The sequence below is a fragment of the Passer domesticus genome, chromosome 2 (genome assembly GCF_036417665.1).
Source record: "Passer domesticus isolate bPasDom1 chromosome 2, bPasDom1.hap1, whole genome shotgun sequence".
Classification (NCBI taxonomy): domain Eukaryota; kingdom Metazoa; phylum Chordata; class Aves; order Passeriformes; family Passeridae; genus Passer; species Passer domesticus.
Window position 1 is genome coordinate 44621437 of NC_087475.1, and position 20107 is coordinate 44641543.

General features: G+C 35.4%; 1 long non-coding RNA gene across 1 annotated transcript; it reads right to left on the reverse strand.

Annotated features, from left to right (window-relative positions):
- Positions 1 to 2557: 2557 nt before the first annotated feature.
- On the reverse strand, positions 2558 to 13060 carry LOC135295353 (uncharacterized). The gene is made up of 4 exons (XR_010357416.1): positions 12533 to 13060; positions 10036 to 10104; positions 8481 to 8629; positions 2558 to 2755 (listed from the first exon to the last, which is right to left on the reverse strand). It is a non-coding gene; the product is annotated as an uncharacterized LOC135295353 (long non-coding RNA).
- Between the last annotated feature and the right edge of the window lie 7047 nt (positions 13061 to 20107).

Here is a 20107-nt window from a genome sequence, read left to right on the forward strand (position 1 = left end):
CTTGTCCTTTGTTAAACAAATCAGCAAGTGTTTTTAATTCACATTTGTATTTAAATTTGTGTTTACACAGATGGGATTTGGCAGTGGAGGGCTACTTCTGTGAGGAGTGATGGAACTTCCCAGTGCTGGGCACAGTCACTTCCATTTGGTTCCAACAGAACCAGCTCAGAGCATGGCTAAGCCTCACAGCCAAGGTGGTGGTGCTGTAACAGCTGTTATGACTTCTTTCATAAAACCCATGTAATATACCAAAAAGAGAAATAAAGACAGAAGTGATCGGCCAGAAATTAAAAAAACACAAACCAAATAAATATCACAGGACCACACAGAGTCACAAATAGACCATCATCATCGACCCAGCAACACTACAATCATGTCTAAAGAATATTCCCAGGTGCCACATTGAGAAATTTCTTGAACACTTCTAGAGACGGTGACTCTACCACCTCCCTGGGCCACTTATTCCAATGTCTAAAGACTGTTTCAGTGAAAAATTCTTCTAATATTTAATCTGAACCTCCCCTAGAAAAATTAAGGCCATTTCCTCCTGTCCTTTTGCTTAAGACATGCAGAAGAGAATGATCCCTATATCACTACAATCTCCTTTCAGGTAGTTGTAGAGAGTAATGAGGTGCCATTGAGCATCCTCATGCCCAGACTAAAGAAACCAATTTTCCTCAGCTGCTCCTCATAGGTCATGTTTTTAGACCCTTCACCAGCTTTGTTGCCTTTTTTGGACACACTCCAACACCTCAGTGTCCTTTTTGAAGTGAATGGCCCAAAACTGAACACAGTACTTGAGATCACCAGTGCTGAGTACAGGGGAGCAGTCACTGCCCTGGTCCTGCTGGCCACACTGTTCTTGGTACAGTCCAGGATGTCATTGACCTTCTTCATCACCTGAGCACACATGGGCACATGTTCAGCTGTACATCAACCAGCATCTCCAAGTCCCTCTGTGCTGAGCAGCTCTCAAGGCACTTTGTCTGAAACCTGTAGTGTTGAATGGTGTTGTTGTAACCCAAGTGCAGGACCCAGAACGTCACCTTATGGGACCTTGTGCAGTCAGCCTCAGCCTGTCAATCCTGCCTATCCTAATCCCTCTCCAGAGCTTTCCTAGCCTCCAACTCCCAAGTTCACAGATGACACCAAATTACTCCCAAGTAATTTGGTGTCATCTGTGAACTACTGAGGCTGCACCGTCATTCAAACAATCAATAAGGGACTTAAGCAAGACTGGGTCCAGTACTGAGCACCAGGGAGTACCACTGGTGACAAGGCACTGATTGGATCAGTTCCATTCACCACCACTCTCTGGGCTTGGCCATGCACACAGTTTTTACCCACTGAAGCCATGAGCAGCTGGTTTCTCCTTGAGCATGTTGTAAGAGATGATGTCAAATGCTTCACCAAATTATAGACAGACAGCTATATGTGCTAGACAGAAATCTAGATTCACAGCTTTTCCCTTATCCACTAGGAAGGTCATCCTGCCGTAGAAGGAAATCACACAACCTATTCTCAAAAATAAAATTATCAAAACTTATTATCAAAGGATTTGTCCTGCACCATGATGCAATTTGAATTCATCCACTCTGGCAAAAGAAATCACAAAAAAAGACAAAAAACAACTCCCCAAAATACTAGGTTTAACTGAATTCCTAACAATAAGAATTCTTACATGACTCCTTCTGTCCTTGAAAGACGTTGCAAAACTGTATTCTGCTTTACCAAAGGATTTCTTATGTTGAAAATTTATCTGAAATGCCTATAACTCATGCACTTTTTTTTTCTACCAAAAAAACCCACTACACTGTTATTTCTTAATCTAAATCTAAACTATAGTTCTCAACAAAAGAATATCTTCTGAAATAATACCTACGTTTTATTTCAAAATTCAGACAAAAATGTCTGAATTTTTGTTCTGCAGTTAAATCTCATATAATTGTATACTTATAATTAGAGATGATTAAAGATATTTTATAGACAGTAATGTATACTCTGAAATTATATGTCAAATGCAAATGTATCATGGATCAGAAAATTGAGTTTAAATTTATTCTGCACTTAGAGACTTCTGCTAGTTCTAGGTCTCCTTCTCAGAGAACAATCACATAATGAATATACAGAAAAACATATTTATGGGAATGTTAGTATCAAAGGAGGTAAAGACACATAAGGCTGCTTTGGAACATAGTGAGAAAAACAATAATTTTACATATTTTGAAGTAAATTTCCTTTCAATGATAACACCAGAAAAAGAACAAGGTTTAAAAGATGAAGAAAAATTAAGGTCTTGAGTGTTAGCCACAATATTTTCCTCTTAAGCCTAGATAATGTATCTAATTACAGAGATATTTTTTTGCTATTCTCTGTCACACTCACAGACACATACATGTATACACATGTATCCATAACAAAGACCAGTGGTCTAGAGCTCAGTTTATTCACTCTTTCACAAACATTTATTAGCATTTATTTGAACATGCAATCTTTATTCCAGAAGGCAGAAATCTCCCACAGGAAATTTGTCTCACCTTCCAGCTGCCTTCACTGGCACTTGGTCACCTAAAACGGAAGTAGACTCTCAGCAGGCAAGCTGACTGCAGCCTTTTAGTCAACACAGACAACTATTCATTTTATTCTAAAGCAGAAGTATTTTTGGTCAGCAGTGTAATGATCAGTAGTGAGGTTCCCTGGACAAAAGTTCTCTGGTGTCCTTCGATTTAAACAGGCTCAAAAATTAGGATGCAAACTGCAACAGAGGTAAGATATCTCTGTCATTGATACATATAGTGATTTTGGTTTGATAATTTAAGATTTCCACTATAACTACAACAATACCTAAGTTTAGATGTTTGAATATAAACATTAATCCTAACAGGTACTTTGTTGAGGAAAATGCTCATGAGTTTTTTCAAAACTCAATCATATAAACACCCTCAATTGCATGAAAAACTCATTCTAAACATCTTTAAATATAATACAGTTAATGAAGGAATATTTATTGGGAAATGGAATGGACTGTAAAAGAGTCCGAGTTATTCAAGTAGCATTGATCAGGCTTTACATTTCTTAAAAAATATTTAGTAAGTACACACAGAAGTTAATAATATTTCAGCTAGCAAAATGTATTTAATTTGTTTTTGCAACAAATAAAAAGCTAATTGTGTGCAAAGGTGTTAACACAAATCAAAACATAGACAAACGTGATATGTCATTTGAAGGAGGATGACATCCATATATGTGATGATCAATGACCAAATTTTCAGTAAAACATCTTGGAGGAAGAAAGATGAGGGCAATAGATGCACAAGAACAAACGCTTAGGTATATCCTAACATGAAGACTTAAAAAGAAGTATCATTGGCAAGAAATGCAATATATATTTACACACTCACAATGCCAGATAATGTCATTTTCTTTCAAAGATTTTAGCAATTTTAACTGTGTGTGTATTTCTTGTCAAAAGAACTCCATATCATCCTAAAGAAAACTGGGATTATTATGTCATATTAAATATACATGTTATCACAGTTCGTGCTTATGAAATTCAGGCAGACCAAGAATTTTCACTTAGATGCATAACTATCTATAACAAATAGAAATCTGTATTTACAATATCCCTAACTCTTGATTCAGTTCACTTGTTTCTGAAATGGAAAATTTTTGCAGCTGAATGCATCTGAAGCAAAAAAATCCTTATGACATCATAACTTTTTTTGTCAGAAACAACACATTGTTGGATGCAAAAGCCAAGGAGTTTGTGATTTTTTTATTTATTCCTGAAAGGAATAAAATATATATGTCAAACAAATTTTGTCTCCAAGGTATTTTATTTCTTATTTGAAGTAGCAAAGTACAAAAGATTAGGGCTTTTAACAATTTAATATATATATAAAATATATATTTATATATATATTTATATAAACATATGATTCATCATATTAATTGTTCCACCTCTTCAAAGCTCCTATTCTAAATGTTTTTGTTCGTCATAAGATCATGAAGATGTTATCTCCAGACACTCATATTTTGTGCTGTATTAATGCTGATATTAGTGAGGCAGTTTGGTAATAAATGCTACCTTGTGATTTCCATTTTTCTGAAGTTGTAGATCCTTAATGGTATTCTTTATTGCAGAAAAAAATGGATTCCCTTAATAGTGTCTTTAAAAAGTTCAAAGTTACTACATGTGGTCAAAACTACATAAGGCAGAACCCAAGGACTAGTGAAAATTGGTACTTGAAGACAAATGAACTTAAGTTCACTTCACTTAACAAGTGAAGCTGAAAAAATTTAAATGGAAATTTCAGAAGTGATTATTTCATAAACATGATTCTTAGAGCCAGTTGTAAAGGCTAAATACAAACACAAACAAGGAATTTATTATTACATTCCACTAAATACTCTGTAAACAAAAAATTTAAAAAAACCCCAGCAATAAAGGTGACATGACTTTTAAAATTTCTAACACACTGTTTGAATAGTTTTCATTTTATACCAGAAATGCAAGGGGCACATGCAGCAACACCATTATAAACTCACTAAACAAAAGAAAAATGAATGCAACATATCAAGTGTTGCCATATACTATAATAAATTGGTAGTGAAATTTGTGAAAAGGCCCTAAGGCATCCATCTCTGTGAGAATCTCAGCCAAAAGGTTGGAGGAACACTCAATTCAGTTTCTCTTTATATATCAAACACAAATTGCTTGTCACCATTGCCTTTTACAGATGATTACCATCCATCATTTCTTATTTGTCATTTACACCCTCCTTATTTTCTATGATGCTGTAATATGCGGTGTTTAAATTTTCAGTCATGATAACCTTATGTTCACCCCTATGTCATCTGTTAGACTTTGGTGTGTGTCCTTCACTCTGATCAAAAAACTAATTAAGTACTTGATTTTTTTTATCACAAGTTTTTGAAATAACTGGACTTCCCTACTCTTATTAAATAAAATGTTAAGTAATCTTTGCTAGGGTTGTAGAACATGCTACGAAAATACTTGTAGAACATGCTGTGAAGCATAAGCGCTGTGTATTACTCTTTTCTGAATCACGCTCTTGGAAGATAATATTCTTCTCACAGTTTTTTTTTTTTTTAATTTTGTTCCAATTCAAGACTACCTACTTGAGATGTATTACTTAAAATATTTTAACTTGAAATATTGGTATTATTTTGTATATTTTTAGTAAACATTGGAATTCATCTGTATTACTCTGATTGTCAGTTACAATATTGCAACCTGGGAGAGAGTTTTATTCTTCTAGAAAGAGAGGATTGAATTTACAGAAAACATGTTAAAATAGAAGTGTTCTTTCAGAAGGCTTCAAACAGAGCTTAGGTACAAGGCTACAGTTTAAGGAATGTTTGATCATCTCCCTATTAAAATAATTTGAGACTGACTTCTTTGAAAGACTGCAGTCTTGATGAGTAATATATAAACAACTGAAGGTTTTAAAAAATAATTTCTTGAATCTGAAAACAAACAAACAAACAAAAAGCGAAAAAAAAACCCCACTCAAACCAAACTAATCAAACAAACAAAAAACTCCATAAATGCAAAACAAAGTATGATTGAGAAGGAAAACCCCAAAGAAAATTCTATCCAGGGCAAATTTTCAATGAGGATATATATATATACTAAACAATCATTATACATTAAGATGACAAAGCAACATGAAGGAAAATTTACTAGAACAACCTGGTTAATAAAGGCAAGAAGATATCAAGGAGATATTAAAGCTACTTTACAAAGTTGTTTACCATTCTGCACATAAAAGTTAAAAGGGGATCAATTCAAACAAAGCAAAGAACAGAGGAGGGATCCTTGGACAATTAGGAGTCTGAAGAGAATTCATCTTATATAGAATGAAAGAGCTTGGATGGTTTATCGTGTCAAAATGAATACTGAGAAGAAAGATGATCTCTAAAACATACCATGGAAAATGGCACAGAAAGATAACAACTAGCTAATAAAGACAATTTGGGCTCAAAACTTAATGCATATAGAACAGAATTGAATATATTAAGGCTATAAATTAGCAAAAGATTTTAACCATCTGGACAGGGAGGTACAGGACCAGACTTGCAATCAGACTAGCAGAGGAAAATCACTGAACATTTAAAAAATAATTGAAAAGCCGCGACTCTTACCACCCTGCAAAACAGCTTAACCTTGTTTTGAAAAACCTATGAAATCTGGCTTCTTGCAACACCAGTCAACTCAATAATCGAGAACATCTTTTCTAACTCTACATTCCCTTTAATTAACTATGGTATGTGGTGAGGCATAAGGCACTGATACGGATTTAATGGCCACCTAAATATTAATGGTATGTTCAAACAGTATCAAGCACTTAACTGAGGCCAGTGAAATGTATTTATCACAATATACAGAATAACTAAAGATAACTGTTTCTCCTAAATCTATGCAATGTTCCTGTCAGGAAACAACTAAATCTTTTAGATTTACATTGTTTTTAGATTACATTGTTTTTTCCATTTAAAAAGGACATTTTGTTTTCACTCGTATAATAGTCCCATAATACATCTTGAACAGCGACAACCAAATGTATTAGCTGAAAATGTTACGTCAGCCACATGTACTTTTAGATTAAAGAAAGAGCATATTTTATTTCTGGTGTATTTGGGAATGTGGATTGCAGGTGTAATTGATCCCATAATATTACAAATTTCTGCAAATAATTTCACTCAATTTTAAAACTATTGCAAATATGAGCCATAGAAACATTTCCACACATGCTGAGCACACTATGAAAATGACACAGAGATGATGAAATTTTACTGTGAGGTGAGTCACAATCAACACTGAAGAACCCTAAGGCTGAAGGCTTTTTCTTTTTTGATCATGCTTTGCAGGCTTTTGGGTTTTTTTCTGCTTTGTTTTTAATTTCCAATTTCAAGAACAACAAAACCTCCAGTTAGATACTAGGAGAAAAAAATCATAATGAAAGTAGTCAAACATGGAAACAAGTCTCCTACATGGACTGTGGAATATCCATCACTGGAAATACTGTAATTTTCATTGTGTTTGGTTGATTATTCTGATGATCTTTGAAGCTGGATCTGACTTTGATATTGTGCCTACGTTGAGCTGATAATTGGACTAGGTGACCTAGTAACATTTTTTTTTTTTCTGTTGTCCATTTATGTGTAGATGGCACTTCCAGCCTTAATTGTCCTTTGATCCTATGAGGTCTAGTTGTTGTTCAGTTTCCTGGTTTAATTATTCATAGTTTTAGGAATGATGAATTAACAAGGAAGACTTACACCTTGCCTATAATACAAGGATCCTCTACATCAAAATAAATTTAACTCTATTGTCAGCTGGACAATCCATGTATGTATTGTTCAGATAATTGTAATTGCCTACATCAGGCAGGAAATTCATGTCAATTATTCCAAATTCCAGAGTCTCTCAGCTATGTCCTTTAATATGAATCAAGGATTGACCAAAGATTCTGGATAGCTTAAAACGAGGTCTACTATATCTATTGAGTATCTCAACTATAACAAGAAGTTAAGTGCACCAGAGTTCATCACTCTGTGTATGAGGAAAAGGAAAAATATTTTATTCAAATATACTATAAATAAGAATAGCTTTACTTGGTATTTCAGGTATTTTGTTGTTTGATTTATATAATGTGGCAGTTTTTGTATTCTATTGTCTGAATTAGTCTGAAAGAACATAATATAGTTCACTACTGTGATGTTTTACAGTAGAAAGTCAGATTTTTCTGAAAAAAAACCCCAACAACCAAAATAAGCAAACAAAGGAGAAACCAATCCTGAATCCAACACAACTAAAACAAACCAAAAACTAAAATATTATAACAAAATTAGATATAACATGAAGTTTTAGTTTATCCTGAAATTAAAAGGTACAGAGCATAGCAGATGTATGATCCTACCTTCACAATTGTTGTGTGTTTTTACTATGGAGCACATTTAGTCCTTTAAAACATCTTAAATTCAAATAAATTTTTCTCTGTTAAAAGCTGTAGTAAATGTGATATAGAATAAAGCCTAAAATAAGCTAATTTTAGACTTGACATATATTTTATGAAGTATAACTCATTTATTTGTTCACATCTCATTTCTGAATCTGCCTTGAGCGTTGATGCAAAATTCATTGACATGAATTTTTACATGTATAAAAATCATCATTCTTCCTGATCACAAGAATACTAATGCAGATGGCATTAGAATTGCACAGGAATTCCTATTTGGCTTATAATTGCTTATTTTTAAGGATACAAAATCAATTTAAAAACTTGACAAATAATTTTTGCTAAAGGAAGGTGAAAGTTTCTTTCTGTAACTGTGACAGACATCTTACCTGATCAACTCAAACAAAATCTCATTTTAAAACTGAATCTCAAACCTCTTTAGAACTTGTTCTATATATTGTAACCTTACTGTGAATTACTTTAAAGTGTACTCACCACTTATTTTTCTTCTTATTTTCCTTCCTTGCTTTCTCTTGCAGATCAATCTACTTCTGATCTATCTAGTTTGACTTCAAAGACTGCTGAGTTTCCTGTTACATCTCTTCCTTGACCTGACAAATTTGAGGGATAAAAGGTACATTTTTCTGAAGAAAATAAAAGGAATTTGTTATGCATATGGTGTGAAACTGTTTTAAGGGTGTGTTAAAAATAGAATTCTGTGGTTTATTTACATGATAGCTTGAAAGAGCAGAAAAGTCAAATGAAGTAATAAATAATAACTTAGAAGATAAATAAATTGTATCTAGATAACATGTGGAAGCAAAAGCACTAAATATATTTTGTGCTTATTAAATGCCACTGATTTGGCCTACTCATGAGTTCGTTATGGTGTGCTAGACAGCTAAGGCAGATAACTGAGTGTATTTCCAAGGCCCAGAAACTTCCGTATATCTATCTTTAGCTATTTTTCTCTGAGCTCATCTACCTCTTAAAGCTGTCAAAGACCAGACAAGTTCTATTTAATACTTGAGTTTTGATTAAAATAACTTATAACTAATCATGGAGGAATGTCAATCTGTATCAGAAGTAGCATTGATTTTTACAGCCATAGTAGATTATTCTTCTCAATTAATGTTTTTCTCACAGAAACAGAATTTTTTCAAAGAATATATCACATAATAGTTTGTTAAAGATGGTTGCCCCTTAAAACAGTATTTCTGTTTGGATTTTTATAATTATATTTAGGTTAAAAAAGAGTGTTTATGCAGCTCTGGATTGAAATTGGTATGTGACTGAGCATTTTATATACTGGCTTTGAGAGTAACAGACTTTCTAAAATAGACACTATCGTTTGTTCTCAGCTGGGCTCACTAGAAACTTGTATACTTAATGGATGGCTCTGCAAACAGTTCAACTCATTGTTGTGTACAGTTCATTTAATAGTCTCTACATAAGTATATCATAACATATAAGTAATGGGATACATGTAATATGTAGTGAACTGCTTACTATATACTCAAAATTTCTCCTTCAAAAGGAAGCATGAAATAAAAGTGGAGACAATCATGTATTAAAATACATCAACATGTTGCTACTTAAACCATGTAAATTACAAGTCAAAAATGGACTAAATCTGTATGTTGTATGTATGTATGTATGTAAGATTTATGGTGTTGAAAAAAAGTACTACATTTTCTTTGGCAAAAAACAAATATGTGAAAAACTTCACAGTAGAATTAAATTAACTGACTGGTAGATACAAATGTCTCCACAGAGTTACTGCAGTATTCTATTCTATTCTATTCTATTCTATTCTATTCTATTCTATTCTATTCTATTCTATTCCACTCCATTCCATTTCATTCTACTCTATTCTCCAAAAAAGAGCTTTGTAAAATAGTGTATTTGTTGTGAATGAAAATTGTCATGCTAAATAAAACAAGTTATAAAAGCAGGCAAATGAACAAAGACATATTTAACACTTAAAGTTATCTCAGACCTCATTTAAAGAACATTTTCACATGAAAAAACTAAGCAGGTGAAGAACAACCTTTAAGAAACAGGGGTGTGACTCTTTTCCATAGGACTGGTAACAGTGAAAATTGCACTTTCTTTAAACCTAGGGAAAAATAAAAAAATAACTCCAGGACCTTAAGAGAATGGAAAAATGAGAAACTCAAACAAGTACATATTTAAAAGGTTTATGACAAGTATATTTTATGGCATTTTTTCTCATTCTTTTGCAATTGTTAACTTCTGTAATTTAGCATATTCCTCCTCAAAACAGAAAATGGACATTCTGTTTTAAAGCCAGATTACAAATAAGTATGACTGAAATCATAAGAGAAGATACAGGAGTTTAGTATTCAACAAAGAAAATGTCAGTGTCTGTGAAGTTTTTGTCAATTAAGTTCACTGAGGCTCCTTCAATTAAGTGAAAAACTGAATGTCTGAGAACACTGTGGAAAAACATATATTTAGCTTGCCTAAGACTTTATCCTTTTTGACCTGTATTGATCCCAGAAAACAAGATCTCATGTGCTTAAATGCTTGAAAAAACATGTTCAAAATTTGTGGTGAATGCATAAAGAGACAGTGTTTCAAGATTCTCAAGTGTTCATGCAGTGTTATTTATGCACTGATATGTGCTATATAAATTAGACTTAATCATATTTAAATGTACTGTCAGAAAAAGCACTTGTCATAATTTTCATTATTTGATCATTTGACTTAAATAATTTCTCAAATATTTCATTGATGACTTATCAAAGGCAGTTAGAGAATAACGGAAATTGCATTTTCCTATTTCTTCACTAATTGTAGAGTGTTTACAAATTCATTCATACATCATGATCCTCTTTTTTGTTGATTGTATCCTTCTCTGGCAATATGTTGTACAAATCCTGTCAGAAGGGAAGGGGCAGTTCTGTGTTTGATCTGGGAACAGACTGGAAAATGATAGCAACTTAACTATGAAGTAGGCACCAGTACTGTCAAAACTTGGATGCTCATAGCCACCTCTTTAAGCAAACATTAAAATATCCAGCTGAAGTTTGTCTAACCTATGTATCAACTCTTTTAATATTTATGTTGGAACTATTCATGCTACTTAATTTAAAAAGCTAATTTAAAAGATATAAATAAATGGTCAGGGAAAATATTCCTCTTTCCTGTAAATTATAGTTGTTTTTGAGGGCGCCAGGATGTAGGAAGAGACGAGAATCTTGACTCCATGTTTCAGAAGGCTGATTTATTATATTAGGATATATATTATATTAAAATGCTATAGTAAAACTATACTAAAAAATGCTATACTAAAACTATACTAAAAAAAAAGAAAGAGAAAAGGATCCATTGGAATGCTAGGAATAACAGGATAGGAATCATAACAAAAGCTCGTGACTCTCAGAGAGTCCGAGCCAGCTGACTGTGATTGGCCATTAATTAGAAACAACCAACATTCACCTGTTGTATTCCACAGCAACAGATAATTATTGTTTACATTTCTTTCCTGAGCCTCCTCAGCTTCTCAGGAGAAAAAATCCTGGCAAAAGGATTTTTCAGAAAATATCATGGCTACAGTAAACTTCCTAATTAGTTAATAGTCACATTCTAGAATCCACTGATCTATTTTACCTGATAACTTTAGGCTGAGGTATTTAAATTCTGGAAGTACTCATTCTTTCTGTCATTTATAAAGAAGACTGAAACCATGTACTCAGCCATAAGGCAACAATTAAGTTGGTAAGCTGTGAAAACTAATGTTATACTTCACCCCAATAGGCAAAGGTAGCCCACATTCTTGTTCACAGATCACTTGGATCTGTGGATTAGGGATCGCCTTGAAGTGGATTAGAGTGAATGATCCATGTTTGTATATTGTCGTGGTTTGACCAGGAAGTGAGTCTCTGGAAAGGTTGTGGTCAAACCAATCAGTGGCCAGATTTGGAAATTGGCACCTGTTGTGGCCACTGAGGATCTGGATATGCTTCCGAGAACACACAGGGGTTAAAAGCAGAAGATTCCCAGAGGCCTTCCTCTTTTGGAATCCCGAGGTGAGTCGAGTCTGAACCTCTCCCCTGCCCAGTTGCGTCTGGGTGGGGGAGGGGGAGGCCATGCGGCCTGAGGGAAGCGAGGCCGGAGCCCTGCAAGAGGCAGGGGTGGAGGAGACCTGGGATGTCTGGGCAGCCCCTCCGGAGAGAGCGATAGAGACTGTGCTGGCAGCACAGCCAGCCAGAAGCGGGGGATGCCGCGAGAGAAGGTGCCCGGCAGCTGTGGGAGTTCTGGGCAGACAAAGGCGAAGATTTTAACCCCTTTGTAGAATAATGGAAAACTTACAAATACTGAATCCTGCTGAATCACAATGAGGAGAGAGATATGAAGCATGACGAAATGGGCAAGTGTGAGGAAAGTTTGGAAGAGGTGAGAAGAATCCTAGGTGGGAAGAGATGATGGAGTGGCCTTGAGCTGGACTCTTTCTTGTATGGCCATGGACAGACCCATGTTTTTTCTGTAACCCGGAGACTCTATTTAGGAGGAGGCAATACCTTGGAGTCAAGAGTGAAGCAGTGGTGAGAACAGAGATGGCTGAGAAGGGTGTGAGATGCCCTCTGTCTCCGTGGAGAGGGAGATCTCTGTTCATGAGGCCCCTCGGTCCCAGGGGGTAAATTTGGGGGGGACTGGTGTCCCAAAGTTGAGAGACTGCTGCTTTTGAAACTGGGTGGAGCATCCTTAAACGGGGAACCCTAAATCAGTCCTGGCCCATGTGCAGTGGTGAGAGCACTGGACATGGAGGGAAGAAGTCACAAGGGCCGATGTTCTCTGGGCGGTGCCACGAGTGACACGGAAGCACAAGAGGTTTCAATTGTGTTTCCAGGGGAAGCCTATGGTGCAAGGGGGGACTCCTCTCTCCTTGATGGGCTTGAGGGTGGATTATTTGAGGGGTGATGATGTACTGAAAGTTGATTATGTGAGAGATGGTGACGTGGTGGAAATCTATGGTGTTATTTCATTCTGTGGAGAAAATGGAGGGGAGGAGGAGGAATGTATTTGGAGGGTTTTCATTCTTAGTTTTGTGTTTGTTCCTTTTTAGATATTGTAATTAATAAAGTGTTGTGTTTTTCCCTCCATTCCCAAGTTGGAGCCTGCTTTGTTCTGTTTCCGGGTCACGTCTCGCAGTAACCATTTTGGAAATATACCTTTCATGGGGGCCCTGGCATTGTGCCAGGGTCAAACCATGACATATATACATATATATATATATTTACATACATACATATCTAGGGTTTATTTCAGAACAATTTGGTTGCAATGGATAGCAGATATGCAGCCATTGGGGTTATTATTATCCATAGTAATATAGCAATATGAAAACATAAAAATAACACTCAAGAAAACATATAAGGAAAAAAAAAATATTGAGAAAGAGTCATAACTACCACCCACAGAGATTAGACTTGATTGTTGCAGTTTAGATGCTCGTTGGTCATAGCCATGGCCCATTGGAAGTGGGAGAAGCAGCCCACAAAACACAAATTAAAATACATTGAGGCTCTGCTGGAACCTCAGCAGAAGTTCCTCTGCTGAATGCTCAGGTACCTCCCCTAGACAGGGATGGAGCTTTCAGTGTCCAGGTGGAAAGCCTAAGGAATGAGTCTGGAGGCACTTTGGTGGTTTATGACACTCTCTAAAGACATGAGAGCTGCCCTTTCAGTAAGCACAGTGGAGCCAGGATGCCCCATCAGAGTTTCCCCTGAAACCGAGAAGGGAGATTTTTAGAACTGAGCAGTTGTGTAAAGGAGGACAATTAGCATGACAAGAAGCATCCTCTGGTCTTGTAGCTTCCAGGCAGTTACAGTTCACACCCTCTGTCTTACACAAACTAGCCATTACACACCCCAAAACTCACCTCCTTTCCTCTCTGTGTGTGTCTCTTTGTGCAAACTTGACACCTGACCAACGGCCAAATAGTTTGTTAATCATTAGCAGCCCAGTCTCTCACAGCAGGAAATTAATTTTTTTGACCAAAAAAGTAGATCATTAAGGTTCTTTGCTTGGGCAGCAACCAAATGAGGACTTTAGAAACTAAGAGCATAAAGAGGTGGACATTTAAATTCATGTAGTAAAGTTACTTCTGGATTAATTTTACTGTCTTTTGTAAGTTAAAGCTCCTTTGAATAACCTCTTAAGTAGACTCTTTCATTTAAGCAGGTTTTTCCATTCCAGCACAGTCTGCATATATGCACAGTCTCTCTCTATTTGTCCTCCCATTCATACAGCTTACTTTTGTAAGTAAAAATAAAAATTGACCCAACCGTAATAAAAATAAAAACAACAAAAAAATTATTTGCGTATTACAGTCCAGACAGCCACCAATAAAAAAATGACAGCACAGACCCTGGGGACAGAAGCTGGGTGGATGCAGATCTGGCCTCTATCGCACCAAACCCCCCTTCATCCACACTCACTACTTCCCAGAGACAGTTCTTATACTCTTTTTCTTGCCCACAGCATAGTCCTTTTGCTTCCTTTCAAAGTTCATCATATTCATGTTGGTTCCTTTCTTCACTCAAGGCTGCACAAAACCTCATCTGGGAAGAGACAAATGTTCCTCCTCTGATTCCTGGAATCCTGTATTCAGGTGGAAGGTGTTGATGGCCCTGGTTACCTCAGATGTGTATCTTCATGGGCCATCATCACTGGGCATGCCATCATGAACAACCATCTCCTGTGCGGTCGAGTTTCCTTCGTGTGTTAATGCCGAGTTCCCCCCTTGTCAGCCAGCTGAGATGTCACTCTAGGATTAAATCCTGGCCCCCACTTTTATAGCATGTTTGATACATATATCTATAATTCATTGGCACGAATTTCTATCATATCCCTAACACTTACTCTTTTTTTTCCCTTTTTGAGCAATGTTCTCTTGAAATTCAAAGATGGTTCTAACACAATTATTTTAAAAATAACTACACAAAGAACTCAATCAATAAGAATTGACTAAATTTATGCTTCTTATTTCATACATACATAGTATATACTCTGAATTTTAGTTATAGTTGCCTGTTTTAAGTACAAAGGAATTAGTAATTGTAAAGATAAGAAAAAGACCTATATGCAACAGTTCATTTCATCTTAATGCAGGTGTCTAAAACTGGTTGGTTGAATCACACTTTAAAATGCCTATGCTTCTTTATTTAGCATCAAGATAGCTGGAAAGAAAACTCTATGGTTGATGAAAAGCACAGTAAGCAAAACTCAAGAAAGAGAATATGTCAAAGAAAACCTTAAACTCTAACCTTTTGTTTTTGATCTATATGAGTCTCAAAATAGCTTCAGGAGAATTATTGAGACATACATGCCAAATTCCATGCCAATAAAGCAGAAAGACATTCAAAGTGAATTTGAATTAAGACTTAATAGAGCTGAATTAAATAGGCTTTTTGTTTTTGTAAGATTAAAATACATCTTTATAAATGAGTAAGATTTCTATTCATTTCTAGTATTTTCATTATGAGTTTCTACTTTAAACCGCAGTTTGTCTTATTGCCCTTATCAAAAAAATGCATTATTGGGCCTTGGTTCATTATCTACATACCAATTAATTCCTTTCTTGCTTAATTTACTCTTTTTTCCTCTTGACTTCTGCCTCAGTAAATTATCTTCTCTATGGAGAACAGGTGAACAGAAAGTGAAAAAGAATTGGGTATAATAACTAATGAAATTAGTTGCCTGAAATTCTATAAAGCATTGCAGACATCTTCCTTTTTAAAGTAAAACTTAGCATTTTTTCTTCATTGCCAGTCTCCACAGGATAGATATCAAAGGTCATTAGTTTTTTGCTGTTAAATCTCAAATGGATAGGAAAACATGCTACACTAGTTGCATTCAATCATATTTAAATTAAACTGTTTCCATCCTGATTTTGATTAGTTAATGTATGATGACTTGTAATTATTCATTACTGAAGCATATGATATGCCCATAATGTTAGGTAATATGTAATTACCCAAGTGTTTTACATTTTTTATAATTTTTTTTTTTATATGAGTGAATGTATCAGCTCAATTCATACAATTACATAGATTTAGGACTGAATATTTAAGTGCTTTTTATGGTTACAAAAAAGTGGTCTAAAAAAGTGTTTTAGTAAAAGTTTTACATACTGACAAAATTAAACTGTTCTTATTTTTATATCACAATTTAATGGTCATAACAAAATAGCAAGAACCATTTTTGTCTCTAGGATTATTAAAAAGTATCAGAAAGAAAAGTATCAGTTGGTCCAATATCTTGCTTTTTCATATATTAATTCTAGCATTATTTCTTAGCAGTTCATTCAGATTTAATTCATCTGCATTTCTTAAATATTTCTTACAGGCTTCTTTCACAGATTTTAATCCACAGTTAAGTGGACATTAATGTGCTCCTGAAAGAGATGTCTGCCTGTGGATAGCACAGTTCTCTCAGTATATTTTTGATAGACTTTTGGTGCTTAATTCAAATAAAATTTCTTAGTCAGGTGAAAATAATTTGCAAGTTAATTAGATGTTAATTTATATATCACATCATCAGCTGGGAAAGACACAAACTACTGAGCTTTTTCAAAACGTGAAACAAATGTATTGGTCTAGAAGCAGAGTCTGTAAAGTTAAATTCACTGCTTTTCACCAACAGATTTATCTTGTTCAGGAGTAGGATCAATCACTCCAATCTATTGACTTCCACTTAAACAAGTATCCTCATGCTTTATTGAGCAATTAGCCACCAAAACAGTGGAAGGCTACCTTGTTTACTAAGAATGGTTCATTTGAGTCATGCTGAGAAGAGCCCTAATTATCTATCTTTGAATATAATTTAATTAAAAAGAGGATATTTGAAGTGATTATATATATTGAATTTAATATACTCTAGTTTGAAAGCAGCTGGAAGCTGATTGTATTTCTCCAAGTCTCTGTCTTCTATTTTTTCAGTTTTATTTACAGATTGTCTTCTACTGCAAATTAACATATTTTTGGTAACACTGTGAAGATACAGGACAGTAAGGTGGTTTATTCCTAGTAAGTGTATCTATGAATGTTCTAGATCATAAAGCTGTTTATTAATATTAAATACAAGCGAAACATCTAAAAATACATCTGGTTAAGCCTAAGTGACAAGTTAGGTAACCAAGGAAAATTAAATAAGACCTTTAAAGCTTTCAACAATGGTGGCTGCTTGTCTTATTGGTGTAATATTTTCATAAACATTCTTTTGCACACAGCTAAACAAAAGCTAAAACGAACAGATTTCCATCACTATTAGTGACTTTTAAGTCACTCTAAGTTACTGTTAGCCATCTGATTGTTAGATAGTTGTTGTTACAGTTAAAGAAGGCTGATAAAGTTCCAGGCAGGTCAAGCTCAGATAAATCCTATAAATCTTGAGGCCTCTGTGGTTACCTCAGCACACAGTCTCTTACAAGCAATAGCAGCACCATATCTCCCAGGCTACAGGGCTATATGCAGTACTTGCTTGGAAGGAGCTGACATAGGACTTTATAAATTTTACCCTAAGCAGATCAAAACACTCCAACAGAAGAATCTAGTGGCATACTTTTTCATGGAACCCTTTAACTCTTAGTTTATTTTGGCTATGGTTAAGGTTAATGTATTCAGAAGCTGGTGGTAATGTCCTTGTAGAACTTAGAACTGAAAAGCACCATGAGTCCACCAATAGTCATCATTTCTTTATCATCTAAATTAGCCTTGATATCAAGTAACAAGTGCTGATATAGTACATATGGCTCAAAAAAGATCTACTAAAACTTTAAAAGGCAGAGAAAAATAGATAATTGTCGATTCTTCATTTCTTTTTTTCCTCTGTCAAGGTCGGCATTAAATGCTTGAGACAGTATTTCTTGTTTGGACTCAGATGTTTATTAGTTCTTATCTATATTGCAGGCCTATGAAGCATGAGTTCTACAGCACTTCACTCTAACAAACTACAAAATGGAGCTGTATCTCTGTCTCTACAAGCTCTTTTAAGGATAAATTTTCCAATTAAGATATGACACCTAAATTACTTTTAACCCAATAACCAGTCACCTATGACCACAATGCAGACTTTTCTATCCAATCACACAATAACACCCAAACCCATGAAGACAAAGGGGAAGAAGGACTAGCAACCACCCTAAAACCTCCATCTTAGGTTTATATATATTACTATATTCCAAAACCTTAAGATTTAAGTCTTCCACCATGTGATATTACACACTTCTATTCAAACTACATACCTGTCGGGGTCGGCTGTTACTCGTCTCTGCCCCAACATGGGAAAAGGTGGTTCTGGGCAGGCCGCGCTTTCGAAGAAGGACTCTGGACTCTTGCTTTTCGGTCTTCAGTTGAGTTTATTGTTCCTTATCTACAAAGTTTTTCTGTCTGTCCAGCCGAGGTCTGATCAGCAAGACAGCCAAGGGCACTCTCTCCCGCCCACAGGGCAGTTGTCTCTTTTATAGTGAAAACTACATATTAGATATCTACCTTCAATTTCCAATACTTTTCACCCTTGTTGGCAAGTGTACCTTCACCATGAACCAATCCACACATGCCAACATCATCCTGAACATGGATGCCAAGGAGAAGAAAGAAGAAGGACAGGGCACGCCCAAATCCCTCCATCTTGGGACTCCTGACCCCCATGTACAGGATTCCAAACCCCACTGTAGAAGGTTCAAAACCCCCCTGTACAGTGCTCCAAAGTTTTTCCCTTCACCTTGTGATTGCTACTACTATGCTACTTAAAGTTTTGTGACCTGTAGTTCTTCATATAAGGTTGGCAATTTGCTCTATGAATTAAGGTCAAATTTCCAGGTGTCTTTGGCTTCCTGCCAGGGTCTCTGAGCCCCTGCCAGGGCTTTGAGACATCCAGGGCATCCAGAGAGATATCCTGGGTTCTGACACATACCCATAATCCCAGTTCTATCATTCAATTTTGGAAGCCTTCTGAAGGCCTCAGGTCGAAGGCAGTGTTCTCTTGGGGGTCAGTGCCTGTTAGCAGAGAAAGCCTAAAATTCTCAGTAACCAGGGCTCCAACAGGTGATTCCATGAAAGGAGTGAATAAACAAGCTGGTCTGATAAGGAGGAAATATAAGGGAAAAATAACTGTGATATATAAAAATCATTATAATCATAGCATTTTCCAGGGAGAGAGCTGTCTTTTCAAATATGAGAAAAATTGTTGAATGCTACCTGAAAGAAGCAGGAAGCAGGTTGAGGCCAGAAAAATGAAATTATTCTGTGAAATAACAGGTAAAGGTCATCTAAGCAGCAGTTTGTCATGTTGTTTCTGCTGAGGTTTGGTCAGGGTGACACTGGGACAAACAATAGAAGAGAAATACACTGAGAAGTACACTGATGGCTCCAAAATGCATTTAAGAAAACAAAACTCAGGTCTTCTCATTGAAATTTATTCTTTTGCCTCAGCATCAATTTTTACAGCAGTAGACAGGAGGATTTGAATGAGGCTGGTTTCTCCTCTGATTAGAGAGACTTTTTATATAGTTTTATGTTTTCTTGCAGAGTTTCTAGTAGCTTGCTCTAGGCTGTGTCCTGCTTAATATAAGAATTGTTATGAGATTGAGGTACTTAGGTAATGTATCTTTCATTTTTGGGTTTTGTTTGAAAGTCAGACACCAGAAAGTATTGCAAGTATGCACCAAAGCTATATTTACATAAAGAGTCAAGTGAACATTGAGGTAGTGGGTATTTTCAGTCCAGCTGTGAATATACTAATAAAATATATTGTTGATTTGGTTTCTTTATCTATTAATTTAAATAAAATTTCAATTTTTTAAAATTTTGCCCCAAAAAGGAGGGAAGAGTTTATTAAGTAAGCTTGAAATAGGTGGGGAAAAGAAAAGAAAAATATAGCTGCACTGACATTGAATGAAATTTTTTTCTATGGATTTCAATAACTACCTGAAGAGAGGGTTTAGAATAACTGTGTTAAGAGGTTATCAGTGAATTTAGCTTTTGATATTTAATTTTCAGGTGTTCAGCTGCATATTCTTCATTCTTTTAATGTACAGAGCTCTTAGCAGTGATACCAATGGGCACTTTACAAACAGCATAAAGCTGTGTATG